The sequence below is a fragment of the Sinocyclocheilus grahami genome, unplaced genomic scaffold, assembly GCF_001515645.1.
Source record: "Sinocyclocheilus grahami isolate Dianchi unplaced genomic scaffold, SAMN03320097.WGS_v1.1 scaffold387.1, whole genome shotgun sequence".
NCBI lineage: Eukaryota > Metazoa > Chordata > Actinopteri > Cypriniformes > Cyprinidae > Sinocyclocheilus > Sinocyclocheilus grahami.
Window position 1 is genome coordinate 487,860 of NW_015505566.1, and position 14,816 is coordinate 502,675.

Genomic DNA, 14,816 nt, shown 5'->3' on the forward strand with positions numbered 1-14,816 from the left:
TCTTTCACCAGACCACGTTGATAATTTCACTGAACAAATAATGGTCTGAGTAAGTAAAACGGGCATTGTTGCATTTTGTTTTTAGGCGATATAGCCTACACGAAGCATGTTTTTAAAAGCCGTTTTAATGCTATTTCTTGATAAACCTTCCTATTGTTTTTGACTTGTTTTAATATGTTGGCTAACGTTATATGAAGATTAAGAATTCTGTCAGGCTATTGATTGATTTTCCATTGTTCTGCATTTCCCCAGCTGATTTGAATAAATAAGCTATGCTTTGGCAGACGTTGGGTGTATACTCTTCTTTTATTTCTTTTTAACGACCGCCTAAAATGAAATGATGATAACGAGACAAGTGTGCGGCAAGCGGAATTCATTGAGGGATCTGACAGTGTGATTCATAGATTAAGTATTTCAAATATAGGCTATTATATATGCTACACGCACGCACAGAGGTTTTTTGCGTCTTACCATCTTTTGGAGGTTTCATGCTTTTAGACTAGTCGACTAGTCGGATACAAAACTTTCGTTTAAATGACAGTCAAATTAGTCGTCGCGCACATCCCTAGTTGTAATGCACTATATCTTTTCATAAATAATTGTAACAAAAAGGTAAAATGCATCATACTATTTGACAGTTTGTTTGTCATGTGTTTTAAGGTATTCAAATTTCTAAAGGTGTAACAGTGATGAATACATTATCATGAATAAATCATGTTATTCAAGTTAACAGATTAAAGGCTGGAATATACTACATGACTTTTAAAGTCAAGCTTGCTTGTACTGAACAGTGCTTTTCACAATAAACAGTGTTTCAAAGCAGCTTTACAGAAAATCTTAAAATTATTTTTTTAATATCTTAATGCCTAACATTCATGCTATATTGAATAAATGTTTTTGGGAATTTCCCACATTATAAACGCGAATCCTGTGGGAATGAGTAAAACTATGCGATATATGCGCGATCCCTCACCGACCTGACTAAAAATATATTCTATTGCACAGAGATTTGTTGAAGGCAGTTGAGATTTACTGTAACAGCAAATCTGAACATATTTTACTTGGAGTTGGGTTATTATAAAAGCACATCACCTTTTTAAAATGTATGTGCCCTTGTAATATTTAATCAAAAACATGACCATCCCCTCCCCCTCGCAACAAGAGGCTGCAAGGACAATAAAATAAAGTCCCACCCATTCGAGAAACCATTTAATTTGGACGCATGTCACAACAGGGAAGAAAAGACGATCATAACTTCAGTTTTATGCTGGCTCTAAAACTTGAAATCAACAAAAGTCACTGTCCTTGACTTTTCTGCTGAAGTTATGATCGTCTTTTCTGCCGTCAAAGCTCACAAGTGTCCAAAATTCAGAGCCGAGCCCATCCTGTTTAATTCCTATCTTACAGCATGCTATGCAGTGGCTTAATGGTGATGTTATGACTCAGTCGGCCATTCAGTTTTATATCCTGTTTAATGTCAAGAGGAAAAGAGAGCATGAATTTAATGGATACCAATAATTACGTAATGTAAATAGAGCCCTAGAGGGAATGAATCTGGGAAGCTCTCTTAAGAATTGCCTTCATCTGGACCCATGATGCAACGCTAACAGTAATCCTCCACGATAGCATGCCTGTGCCAGATGATCTGAATGGCTACAGCCCGAGGAAGAGAGCACATAAGAGAGAAAAAGAGACCGCGAGAGCTCTAATAACACATGCACCGCTATCTCTCCTCAGCACAGGAGGAGGAGAACATCACTTGGAGACTGATGCCACTACATTCACTAGGAAGAAACGGCACATTTAAGAAAACTTTGGACAAGTCAGACAAGATCCAAATTTGAATAATCTTGAACAGCAAAATGCAAAAGGCCTGTTCTTTACAAAGACACTGTTGGAATATTCAAGTGGGTGTCAATTTTATGCACCGTCCTCATTTTGTCGTTCCAATACAGGCCGAGTCAAACACAGCACAGAGGATTTAATGTCAAATTTAAGACTTTCTTTTAAAAACCAGCTGCACAACCAAAGTTAATATTGTATATAGCATATCGGACAAATTGGATTTGCTGATGCAATAATAATGTGTTTAAAGAAAATTAATAACCAGTTTATTGTGTCGATACTCTTAAAATGTATATACTGAATGTGTCATATAATATTTAGTCTTTCCTTCCTGTGAGCTACAAACGTTTATGTTGAATTAAATCCCAGATACAGTTTATTGTGTAACCAAAATACCAATAATAGCAAGAAAGCCAGATTTTACGCATAATGCAAGACCTTTAATTATAAACAAGCCAGAAATGCACTGACTCTAATTTTAAAACGTCTATGTGTTACTACTCCCTGCTGCTTATTCAAAGATACAACCATCAATATAAACACCATGAAGTAAACGCTCTTATAATTCATCAAAAGTAGACTATAAGCAATAGTTTGACACAAATGAATGGTATTTGTTGATTGTGAACCGCTTTGAAAGAGCCAATGTGCAACAAGTAGCGCCAAGTAGCAAAGGTAGTAATTCAATTTAGGCCATATCGTGAATATGTTTTTTTCCATTTCAAAATATAAGAACTCTTCAATGATAATTGAGACGTTTAAAACTGTCTGTCCTTCAATTTGATAAAACTGCATTTTAAGATTTTTTCAGGACCTGCAGTGACCCTGACACAAACATCAAGTCTTAAACATCACATTGATCACGCAATCATTTGATATTTCAACTGTATTTTGTTCAAGCACATTTTTGTCTTTTCATATTCAGGTGTATGTGGTTATTGCGTGAAAATGAATGAAGTATAAAAACCTGTGCACTTGACTGCTTGTTCACTCACTCTTACAGTGATTTCTTACACCGCACTCCATCCCTCATGCCTAGTAATGTTTACTCCATCAAAAAATATGGCCTCATCGCCCATAATGCCGTCCGTCACCCAGCGGCTGATTGATTTTCTCATGAACACGGCATCTATCACCTGATGCGGCCTCAAGCACATTCAAGAGCTCTAGCAGTACAGAAGAGCACCACACACCAATTCTGACACCATCTGCTGAGATCTGCTCCAATTCCACTTTCTGCTCTCTTCAAAACTTTTTTAGCCTGGTTTGGCATTGGCATATTTTAGGATATTAATGAGCAGGACTGATTAAAAATGTTAAGGCACAGGGGAATGAACTCAAGCAATGTCCCATTTCAAATAAAAATCTAGGTCCTTTTTCCCCACTAATGAGCACATTATGACTCCTAAATATGTTAAAAAATGCTCATATAATATACATATAATGAATGGACAGACACTACCATTCAAAAGATTAGCTTGGTGAGTGAGTGAGACTGCAGATGTCACTGCAGGAGGACAGTTTAGCATCCCAGCCCAGGAGATGAGAAGTGACGTGACACTGGACCAAATACTCGAGCAGCTCTATCAGTGTAGTAATCCAGCTCCACAGCCACACACAAACACATCCACAACACCTGATAAGAAACAAACATGAATGCACATCTACCAGGAATGTGTAAAACTATGTTTTCAAAATAGACTAGTCAACTAGCCTGTTTTCATGTTTTATATAATTAGCAGTGTTAATCATTTTCGTCAACGAAATTTTTTCACTGACAAAAACGAGACGACAACGAAATAAAAACTCGTTTTAAATGACAAAAATTTTGACGAAAATCTATTAACACAAAATGATGTTGAATTGTCCGTTTTGACGAGTATTCACAAATACACACTCGGTTTTGTCTTAAAGTGCCCCTATTATGGATTTTTTTAAATTACCTTTCATGCAGTGTGAAGCAGCTCAAAGTGAATAAAAACATCCTGGCAAGTTTTAAATCTGAAAGTGCACCATGCATAAAGTTATTGTCTCTCAAAAGAAAGCGTCGACTCTGAATCATTGAAACAAGTCGTTTTTAAAACGAATCCCAAGCCGTTTCATGTTGAAGTCAACATGAAACATTAGCATATTGCCCGCCCACTTGTTGGTTTTTCGGGTTGGTCTGAATGAAAATGCAAATTCATTCTTTGCCACTAGGTGCTGCTTTTGGAGTACACAAAGCAGCACTGCGCTCACAAACGCTGCTTTATCGGGCATTACAGGCATAATGAAATGAAAATGAGATCAATTGGCCCAATCACAGTAGATTAGCGTCAAGCAAAGGAGGGGTTTGGAAAAATGAATCGTTAAACGAATCGTTTGGGAGTCATTGAGCAAATAGGTAAAAATAAATGCGCATTATAAGACGATGAAAGTGTTTTTTGACCTTGCATGCATGTCAACCTGTTGTTGGGGACTCCCAAAACCAAAATATTAACCTTTCATAACCCATAATAGGGGCACTTTAAGTGAAAGTAAACAGTTGGGAGAATATCAGATATGGTATCAGTATAATGCACCCGTGCATTCGGTTTTAAAGGGACAGCAGCCTCATTTAGCTGCTGTTGGGGACTCCCAAAACCAAAATATGAACCTTTCATAACCCATAATAGGGGCACTTTAAGTGAAAGTAAACAGTTGGGAGAATATCAGATATGGTATCAGTATAATGCACCCGTGCATTCGGTTTTAAAGGGACAGCAGCCTCATTTAGCTGCAGTTGTCTGTGTCATTAATGTTAATCAAGAAACAAAAGACAAAGAGAAAATGACTCACGGCTCTTGACTGAATGACTTTAGTAACCCTAATAAAGATTAATCTAAATTTATTCATATAAATATATATGTCTGCTTGAAAGAATGAAAAATGTTTATAAGTCATTATAAAGAATAAATATTATATAACTATTGGTATTTCATTGAAAGGAAGACCATGTTCTTGTTCCTTTATGAGAAGTGGTTTTATTTAATTTTAATATAAAGGCATGTTGTGTGTCACAGCAGTTAAATCTGTGTCTATATTGCATGATACAATCTTAATATCAAACCTATACAGTATAATGAGTTTGGAAATTTTAGAGACGTGCTTAATAAATGCATTACACTAAATAAACCCATTAGATTTTAGCCGACAAAAACTAAAACAATTCAGATGACTACAATATGATTAAAAATTGCATTTTAGTCAAGACTATAAGACTAAATCAAAATTTGCTGTCAAAATTAACACTGATAATTAGGCTGGATTATGACGTGATAAGACATTTCTTAAAAAGTGACGTGACATGTGGCCAAGTATGGTGACCCATACTCGGAATTAGTGCTCTGCATTTACCCATCCAAAGTGCACACACACAGCAGTGAACACACACACACCGTGAACACACACCCGGAGCAGTGGGCAGCCATTTATGCTGCGGCGCCCGGGGAGCAGTTGGGGGTTCGGTGCCTTGCTCAAGGGCACCTCAGTCGTGGTATTGAAGGTGGGAGAGAGCGCTGTACATTCACTCCCCCCACCTACAATCCCTGCCGGTACGAGACTCGAACCCACAACTTTTTGGGTTATGAGTCCGACTCTCTAACCATTAGGCCACGACTTGCCCCTGGGCAAGGGGCTGATCGCACATGACGTGCTTCTACATAAAAAAAAAATAAAAAAAGATAAGACAAATATAATATGAAGATGCACCAATATTACAATTCTGGCCAATACCAATAAACTACTCATTTTTATGTATGACCATTAACTGATAAATGGCTGATGTTAAAAATTCAGTATTATTTTGTTTTATATTATGGTCTACAATAGTAATAATCATCATCATCATCCTGTTGGGATTATGTAATTTTGCAAGCTCCCTCGACACAAAGCCAATAGGGTTTTTTAACTGACTTTTGAATAATTGCAGAAAATAACGTCAAAAACAACTTTTATGAATTTTGACGAAAAAATAAAATCCCCAGAACGAATAAAAGCTTAACGTAGCTTAACTATAATCAAACTACACTACGGTTGCTTCAGTAAAGTCTCATTTAACCACTTGTTAACAACCACCTTTACAGGATAAGTACATGCAAAAATAAAATAAAATCACAAGGGTGTACTACATGTATTTTATGTCAGAGTAAAACGTGAAAATATTTTGAGCTCGTGTTCGCCACAGACCTTATTTCAGGCATTCAACCAAAAACCCATTCAAAAAAACCCATTGACTTCAGGATAATAAAACCAGAAGTGCTAAAATGCAACTCACAGCTGGGGGTTTTTTTTGCACTCATTCCTGGAACACTCTACAATATTAATAATATTAAATGAAATGGGTGAGTACATTTAAAGTTTCTAATATCAATGTTATGGTCGGTAACGGATAAATAGCTGATGTCAAAATATACTATTTTGTTTCATATTATTTTCTACAATAATAATAGGAAATGACCAAGTATAATTAAATATCTAATATCAACGGATACAGTCGATAATAGATAAATTTAAAACCTCTAATATTAGCCAATAATGATGTGGTACCAATAAATTGTGCATTCCTAGTTTTTATACTATTTTTAACTTGATAGTTGCTGTGTTAGAACATAATGCTTATGGTACAAGATGCTAAGAAAAAGATGTTAGCAAGATCCAAGATGTGATGTAAAAGGGGTCAATTTAGAGGCACAACTTCTTCCAGGTTTTAGCATGCTAGCAAACCCGAAACATACTCAAAATAAGTGCTTTTAGCTATAAAAGCACAGTGGTAGAGTTCTGCAATTCAAAATGCAAGGTAAGTTGTATTTTTTAGTATCGCCCAATAGGTGCTATGGTGGACATCATGTTTTCTTCTTTGGTCGGTTGTCTTGTAAGTCAACTGCTTTTGGGTGACAGCACCAGTTTAAAGTGAAACTTGCTAAGTTATTTAAACTAGTTAATCTGAATAACACATCTGGTTTAATTGCACAGAGGAATCATTACTTTTTTACTCAGTAACAAATTATAATGTCACACCTGTTTAGGAACTGAAACAGATGCGATTCATTCATTGTTGGTTTAACGCATCACAGTTGATGAGAACGACATGTTTGCATCAAGACAACAGATTCACTAAAAAGATAGGAAAAAAATAATTTGCATATTTTGGGAAGTTGCAAAACGATTTGGTGAACATATTTCATCACCAAATCAGACTCGGTGTGCTTTGATGGCTGAATCTGACGTGACTAGCAGCACATTGTCAGTCGCCTGGAGAATGTTGCTGCATCATTACTGCGCTGACAGACATGCATGAAATCACAATGTCAATATTCATAATAGGAAAAAAACAATGAGTGCCATCCTGGGAAATATCAGCAGGTGTGTGAGAGCGTTTGCTGTTGCGTCTGTGCGATCGGTGTGAATCCCCCTGCTGTACACGAGTAACAGAAGACAAATTACACATGAACGTTTGAGAGCCAAACGGCTGGTAGGAGGTCCATCTCAAAGCCGTAATGTTTAACAGTTTGTAAAACCATATACTGTATATTAACGATATTCATCTAGACCCTCTAAGCATGAAAGTGGACCAGACTTTCTGTGAACAATCATACGACTTTCTCTCTCTCCTTGATTTGCACTCTGATCCATCAGCCCAAAATGAACTCAGGTTAATATTTTATATCAGAGCGGGAGTCATGGGTCCTTCAGAGAGCACACCTGTCAGCCGCTGGCTCAGGAACGTGCTTGTAATAATCCGGAGGGAACTCAGCCACTCCTCCAACCACGGCTAATTCCTCCTCATTTATGCTGAAATCCAGATTCCCATCCAGCTCTGGCACAGAATTCCCAATATACGGTAGATGAATCCCCATTGATTCTGCCAGCGGCTGTTTGCGTGATTGAGGAAGGCAAAGTAGTTATGGAAAGGAAGAGAAGAAGCTCTTCAGAGGTTTTGATCCAGAGCCGCAGGGTTTTGCCCTGTAGCAGCTGCCTCTGTCAGCACAAATGTAGTACAAGCTTCCCCAGAGAATAAACTACCAGAGGCTGTGCTACAAACAATCACTATTCCTCGCTGAAAATGTTCTGTCATGCTCTATTTTTTTTACCAATCATTATTATTTTGAATAATAACAATAATAATAAAACAGTTGAAAACATTTGTGCTGATGAATATTTTGTGGAAACTGCAATAATTTTTCCCCCCTGGATTCCTTGGTGAATAAACAGTTTAAAGGAACAGCATTTACTTCAAACAGAAGCGAATGTAATTATTTGCGCGAGTAGATTACATACAAAGTCAATGTATGCAATCAAAGTCGCAAATTATGCGAATTGGGCAACGAGACTGCCGTGAACCCGCGATATTCGCCTCTTGTGTCATACAAGTTGAAAAATTTAAACTCAAGCGGAAAATTCACACGACGAGTTGTCGCGCAAGCCAATCTGACGTGAATGATGTGAATTGGGCAATCAATCGTGTTAAGAGGCGATATCAAGAGCTTATTGACATCCGGTTTGACATGTCCGGTTTTATCAGAAATAGAGAGCATGTGCGATGTTTTTATTCGCGCGAGTGATGCGAAAAACATCCCGCGCGTGATGCAAATAATTCGCTTCGCTTTTGGTGCTAACTTTTGTTTTTATATTTTCAGCTTTTATTTTTAGTTTAATTTGCTTTAATTTAAGTTTTTTTTATATTACTATTTAGGTTTCATTTATTTTTATTTCAGTTTTAGAAATTTTTATTTATTTCTAGTAATTTTAGTGCCTTAACGTAAACTCAGTTAGTTGCCAAGACAACATTTCTCATTTTTGATCCAAATTTTTAATCCAATATTTAATTTTAAGTTTTAGTTCATGTTATGAATGTTTACTGTCATTTTTTATCAATTTCATGCATTCTTGTTGAATAAAATTATCAATTATAAAATAAAGAAATCAATCAATCTGACCACAAACTTGTGAACGGTAATGTATGGCATTCCATCTTCGTATACAAAACATTAGCATTTTCAATAATTAAAAATTATACATCTGACATAGTCTACATATCATGGATACAGTATCATATCAGTTACTGGCTGGATATTTAATTGTATATTTCCCTTTTTACATGTAAATTACCTCTGCTGTCATCTATTGCTCGTCTAGTTAATCTTCAATATCACAAATAATTTACTTTAACAAACCACAGAATGCATATCCATTTTTCAAATAGTACATTACGTTGTGATGCCTAAATTCACTTGTAGTATTTTGTATTTATGTAGACAAAACAGTGCTGAATTACCATTCTGCCAATTAGCTCACTCGTGAATTAGTTTTACTGTGGGTTTTCCTCGCTAAATCCTTACTTCCGTCTCTCTATCTTTCTATCCTTGTCTGCTCTCATGGAGAGCTTGAAAACATTATTTTCTCTAGATTTCTTCACTTCTAAATGCTCTCAGGATTCAGGAGCATCGCTGGAATCAGAACCCCTCGACTGTGTGTTGCTCCGGGCTCCGTTCCTTTTTAAAATGTAGAATTTGTTCCGAGATCCTCTGAACCCATAACTTCGCCCAACCAGCTCCAGAGCTAATCTGTATTTGCATATTCTACTGTGGGAATGTTTCTAGGGAAACGCAGCAGACCACATGCCTCACTGTTTATCTGTCAAAATGAAGCTTTTTTAAATTATAAATGACTTTTAACATTTGGTAAATGGAGAATTTCGTGTTAACTCAAACTCTGAATGCCACAATGTTGTAAATGAGAAATCGGGAACACTACACCTCTGGCGATATTGCTCATTTCCTCTATTAATAATGTTTACTTACACACTTTAGCTTGTGTAAGTAAACAAGCCTTTTATTAAAAATGGTCACATCTATATTACCTCTCTGTGTATACGTGACATGTTAAACAGTTCATCTGCCATAGGCCAGAGAATTTATTTTCTTCAGCGGAGTGACAGAAGTACCTCCCTAATTAACCCCGGCTTCGAGTGTGACTTTGCTCTTGGTAGTCGTGTAAATTGGTAGTTCTTTCTTCTCTCGCAATTTCAAGGCAGAACGAAGTTCTTCTGAAGTGAAGGACTACAATGCTGCTATCTCAGCAGGGGTGGGAGGAAGTCTTGTTTCATGTCCTTTAAGGGCTTCAAGCTGAGGAGCTTGACAGAGGTTTAATCGTATTAAACCATTACCCCACTGCAGAGAGCCTCCATGCAGCCTGTTTTTGGCCTCCTTCCAGTTATGGAATTATTTCACCCTACAACTTTTATTTAAATTAAAATTTTATTTAAATTTATTTTTCGTGGTGTTTAAGGCATGTATCATTATGCTGTTGCTCATACTTAGGGATAGTGATTTAACTGCAAATTAATGCGAATTTTTCGAATAAAAAATAAAAAAGCTCCAGGCATGCAGTGCTTGTTTGAAGGGTCAAAAAACGGAGAATATATATATATATATATGAGCGATATCGCTCGAGTACGAGAGCGATACCGGCTCTGTATCAGCAAGGCAATCACAGCCGCTGATATAGAGCCGGTATCACTCTCGTACTCGAGTGATATTGCGTTTATACAACAGTTCGACGGAACATGTGTGTAATTAAACAAGAAACAACGGAGTGCCTAATAAAACCCTCTTTTGTGCGGAACTACTTCCTTCTGCCACGGATTCAAAGCTCAAGTTGACAGTTAAACACGTCACTTTTAGAATTGGTATCAAGGGCACATGCTGCTTCAGTTAGGTTATTAGTGAGAAATAATGAGGTTATAAGAGAGAAACAATGCGGCAAGACGTGCATCCCAATGAGAGAGAGGTTTCTTCTTATATTAACTAACATACTCTACAATTAGCTCAGTGAATAAAAAAAAAAAACAGACCCGGCTAGACCAAGCGGAGTGATACAAAATTGTGAAAGGGCGTTCCTGTAGCGATACCAGTACAATATCTCACGGGTCTCAACCAATCAGATTTGAGAACCAGAACGAACTGTTGTATAAATAAATAAATAAAAAAAAATATATATATATATATATTCATATGACTATAAAGTAATAATCCTTTTTATTATGATTATTATTAACAACCTGGCAATTAGTAATGCACAGAAAGTTTTTTTTTTTAACTAAACCCTAAATTTTTATTTAATTTAGCCAAAAAAAGGAAATCAACACTAAAGTTTAATAATATATTAATTAATCACATATATTTAATAAACCAACATAAAAAATAATTATGGTTTTACTCCAATTATTTTGTTGAAACAAACATTTAACTGGTGTCTAATAAGTAGTTTTTATGACAGATTTATTTAAACGCACATTAAATAAAGACAAGTTACATACAAATGTAATGAATATGTAATATAATGAATATGAATATGACGACTTTCTAAGGAGAACTAAGGAGCTACAGTGATCTGTCACAACACATTAAAGAGCATCAAAACAATACTGTTTGAATTTTGTTATTAAAACTAAAATAATTAGCTGAGAGTTTGTTTCATGTCAAGTGTAACAAAGCACAAAGCTTATTGGGATTTTTGGATGACAGGCTGCAAATAGTGCTGCAAATGATATTTAGTGAAGTTTTCTGAAAACAGCACAGACTAAAAGATTTCAAGAAATCACTATTTTCAACCCAGTTTGTAGCGTGCAGACAGCTGATATGTTTACCTGTTGCCATTGGTGAAGCACTAATTAAATGTCAGTGTTTCTGTCAATGATTTCAGCTCTCCAAAACTACATTTCTGACTAAAATTACAATTTAAATAAATATTTTTGGTTGCCGAAATATTGGAGCATCACTACTGGCAACCGCCCACAGCCCTAGCCGCAAGACAGAGAGTTTTGCCTAGGCCACCACTTCACAACATCTTTCTTTCTATATATGTGAAAAAAAAATGCTTTTTTCTGTAGATTGCATCTGGACACCTGACCCTTTTGAGGCACGGTCGAGGGGTATTGATTTGCACGCAAGCTTGTGCAACAATGAAAACCCACATGAACATGCATCTTTCAAGAAAAAGCCTTCAAGGTAGCAAGAACTTAATATAAAACCCTCAGAGCCTATGCAATGTTCTGATCCCTAAAATCACCCCGTAATCCTCCAGGACACACATGCGGTGTATGGATTTTAACGGCTCCAAACGATGATGATAAAAATACTTCCCTCTACAGACAGACAGAGGAAACCAAAATGTTATTAGCTGCAGTAAATTACAGGGGATGTCAGACAGCATGAGAGAGGATAAAATAAGAAGCCAGTACGTGTTTAAATATCACAAACAACACGAGTCTGACAGTATCGGAGAAGGAGAGACGGGGAAACAGTGCTGCTATAGAAACACCGAGCTGCTGTGTGTGCACCAGTATAGACAATGTGAAGAATGAAGACATTATAAACGAGGTCAACAACTGTCAGATGAACAATGACACACATGACTGACAGCTGCAGGTGATGTGGCCTTCAGAACATCAGCTGTTAAATCAATCCAGGATGAACTTCACACCTAAAACACACCCAAGCATACTGGCAACTCAGCTCACAATAGATGATTTTTTATAGGCAATAAAGGAAAATGTCTTCCATGCATTTGAACTAAATCTTTAACTTAAATGTAATTATCAACTTTATCAAAAAAAAAATCCTTGCGCAGAAGATTTAATGATCAATTTATTTTGACCTATATTTCTCTCTGAACAGCTAAAAGTCACTGAACTGGAATCAACAACAGATATTTTCTGTGCATACTGGTAGGCTGGTGAGCTGTATCACTTTATTAGCTGGAAATTCAGTTTAAAAAAAGATTCACTCAGATTACTGGTTTGAATCAGTTTGACGAATTCTTTACTGAGTGAACGCAATGAGCAATTACAGAATCAACTGCAAGCTACTATCCATTTCAGTAATGTCCATTTTGAAACGAAGGTTTTCAGTGGGCAAAGAACAGCTGTCAAAAATGTGAAACCAGGCAAACGGTTCGATGTTTCAGAACTGAATAAAATGCTCATCATACTCAACAAGGAAGATAAATTCTAAATTTACATTGAGAAAACAGTATTCCAAACTATATACTGTAACCCCTCAAATGTTTGAGATCAGTAAAATTTTCAATGCTTTTGTCTCTTCCGTTCACCAAGGCTGCATTTATTTAATTAAAAACAGTAATATTGCGAAATATTTTTACAATTTGAAATAACATTTTCATAATTCTATTTTCTATACTTTTTTTTCTATTGTAGTATGTTTAAATGTAATTTATTTCTGTGATCAAAGCTGAGTTTTCAGCATCATTACTCCAGTCTTCAGTGTCACAAGATCCTTCAGAAATCAGTATAATATGATGATTTGCTGCTCAACAAACATTTCTTATTATTATGAATGTTGAAATCAGTTGTGCTGCTTCATATTTTTGTGGAAACCGCAATACACTTTTTTCCAGGACTTTTTGATGAAAAGAAAGTTCAAAAGAACATCACTTTTTTTCGTTTTTTTTTTAAACCGAAATCTTTCATAACATCATAAATGTCTTTAATGTCAACTTTTGGTCAATTAAATGCACCCTTGCTTAATAAAAGTAATTTCTTAAAATTTAAAAAAAAAAAAATTCAAACTTTTGAATGGTTGTATAGATAATACTGTATAGATAATACTGTATATAGTATATAAATAGTATATTTATAAAGCCGTTTCATTGCAGTGTACATGACTATTTAAATTGAAAAAAAAACATGTTTTTATTAGGTGCACCATTACTTTGGAAATTATCATAAGGACCATTATTTTTTCCTGGACTATTGTAAAATTGTTTGCTATCGACCAAAATTTTAGGAATATTGCGATATAAATTTGAGCTTTTATCAGCATTTCTGTATTACTCCATATTTCTCAAAGCTCTCACATGTAAATAATGCCAAGCTAAATTTTCTCTACCAGTTGAAACAATGGAGATTGTTTTTACTGAATGTGTGCAAACTTTTAGCACAAAATGGAAAACAAAAGTCAATATTGGTGGAGAACGCCATAAATGAAAGTGGAAATAAAGGTTACAGAAATGCTAGACCATAAGGAGTGTTATTACTGACTTTTGCACTTTACAGTACTTGAGCTCAAACTTGACATGAGTGAACGGTGAGCCTGCGTAACAGCAGCGGCTGTGAAGCGTTTATGGTTCAATTATGCTGTTCATGACTTCGTCTAGCAATATTTGAATGACAATCATATAAGCAATGGCTTTAGTGCCCACACACTGATCAGCAGAGAGCCCTCCAAATCAACGGCCAAACCTTCTTGACTCTCTACAGCCGCCAATGACGCAAATCAAATCATCTCAACCGCACAGGACATTGAGTGGAGACTGATTGCAATTACAGGAGCTCTGGAGATGCAGAGGAGGACGAGGAGATGTGAAGGAGAGCACAGAGGTGGATGCAGTGAGTTTCACTACAAGTGACTTTAGCTTGTCCTATCAGTAACCAATAGACCTTCTCCATCTCTCTATCGGTTTATCTCTTCAACAGAGTTTAGAACATTTGAATTAAAGGATGGTCATCAGCTGAAGTTGATGGTCATCAACAACATGTCAGAGAATCATGAGGCAGCATAGCAACACTTTGAGCTATTTTGTTTTTCTTTTAATTTACTGTTTTTGCATTCTTGGAAAACAGGAATAGTAACGGCTCATCAGGACTACCGTATTGTCCCGAATATAAGACAATATTTTTTCTTGGAAATACATCTGAAAAAACGCGGTCGTCTTATATTCAGGGTCTAGACTTTGACATGTCAATAATACACCCACAACAATAGGTGGCGCCAAAACTGCATAAAACGAGTGTGTCATGAAATATGTAATGCAACGCGTGTTGTAAAGATCGCGAGTAAACACAAAAGAAAAAAAATACCTTACAGCTGCATGAGTCGTGACTGTCACGTTAGCCTGATGGGACCAAACTCCCTTTGTGATTTTAAAACGTA

The 14,816-nt window shown here is 36.2% G+C and overlaps 1 protein-coding gene across 1 annotated transcript in view; it reads right to left on the reverse strand.

Moving 5' to 3' along the window:
- Positions 1-14,816, reverse strand: part of LOC107550065 (RNA polymerase II subunit A C-terminal domain phosphatase-like) — a 48,019-nt gene that overhangs the window by 22,447 nt on the left and 10,756 nt on the right. The gene's annotated exons all lie outside the window — the stretch shown is intronic.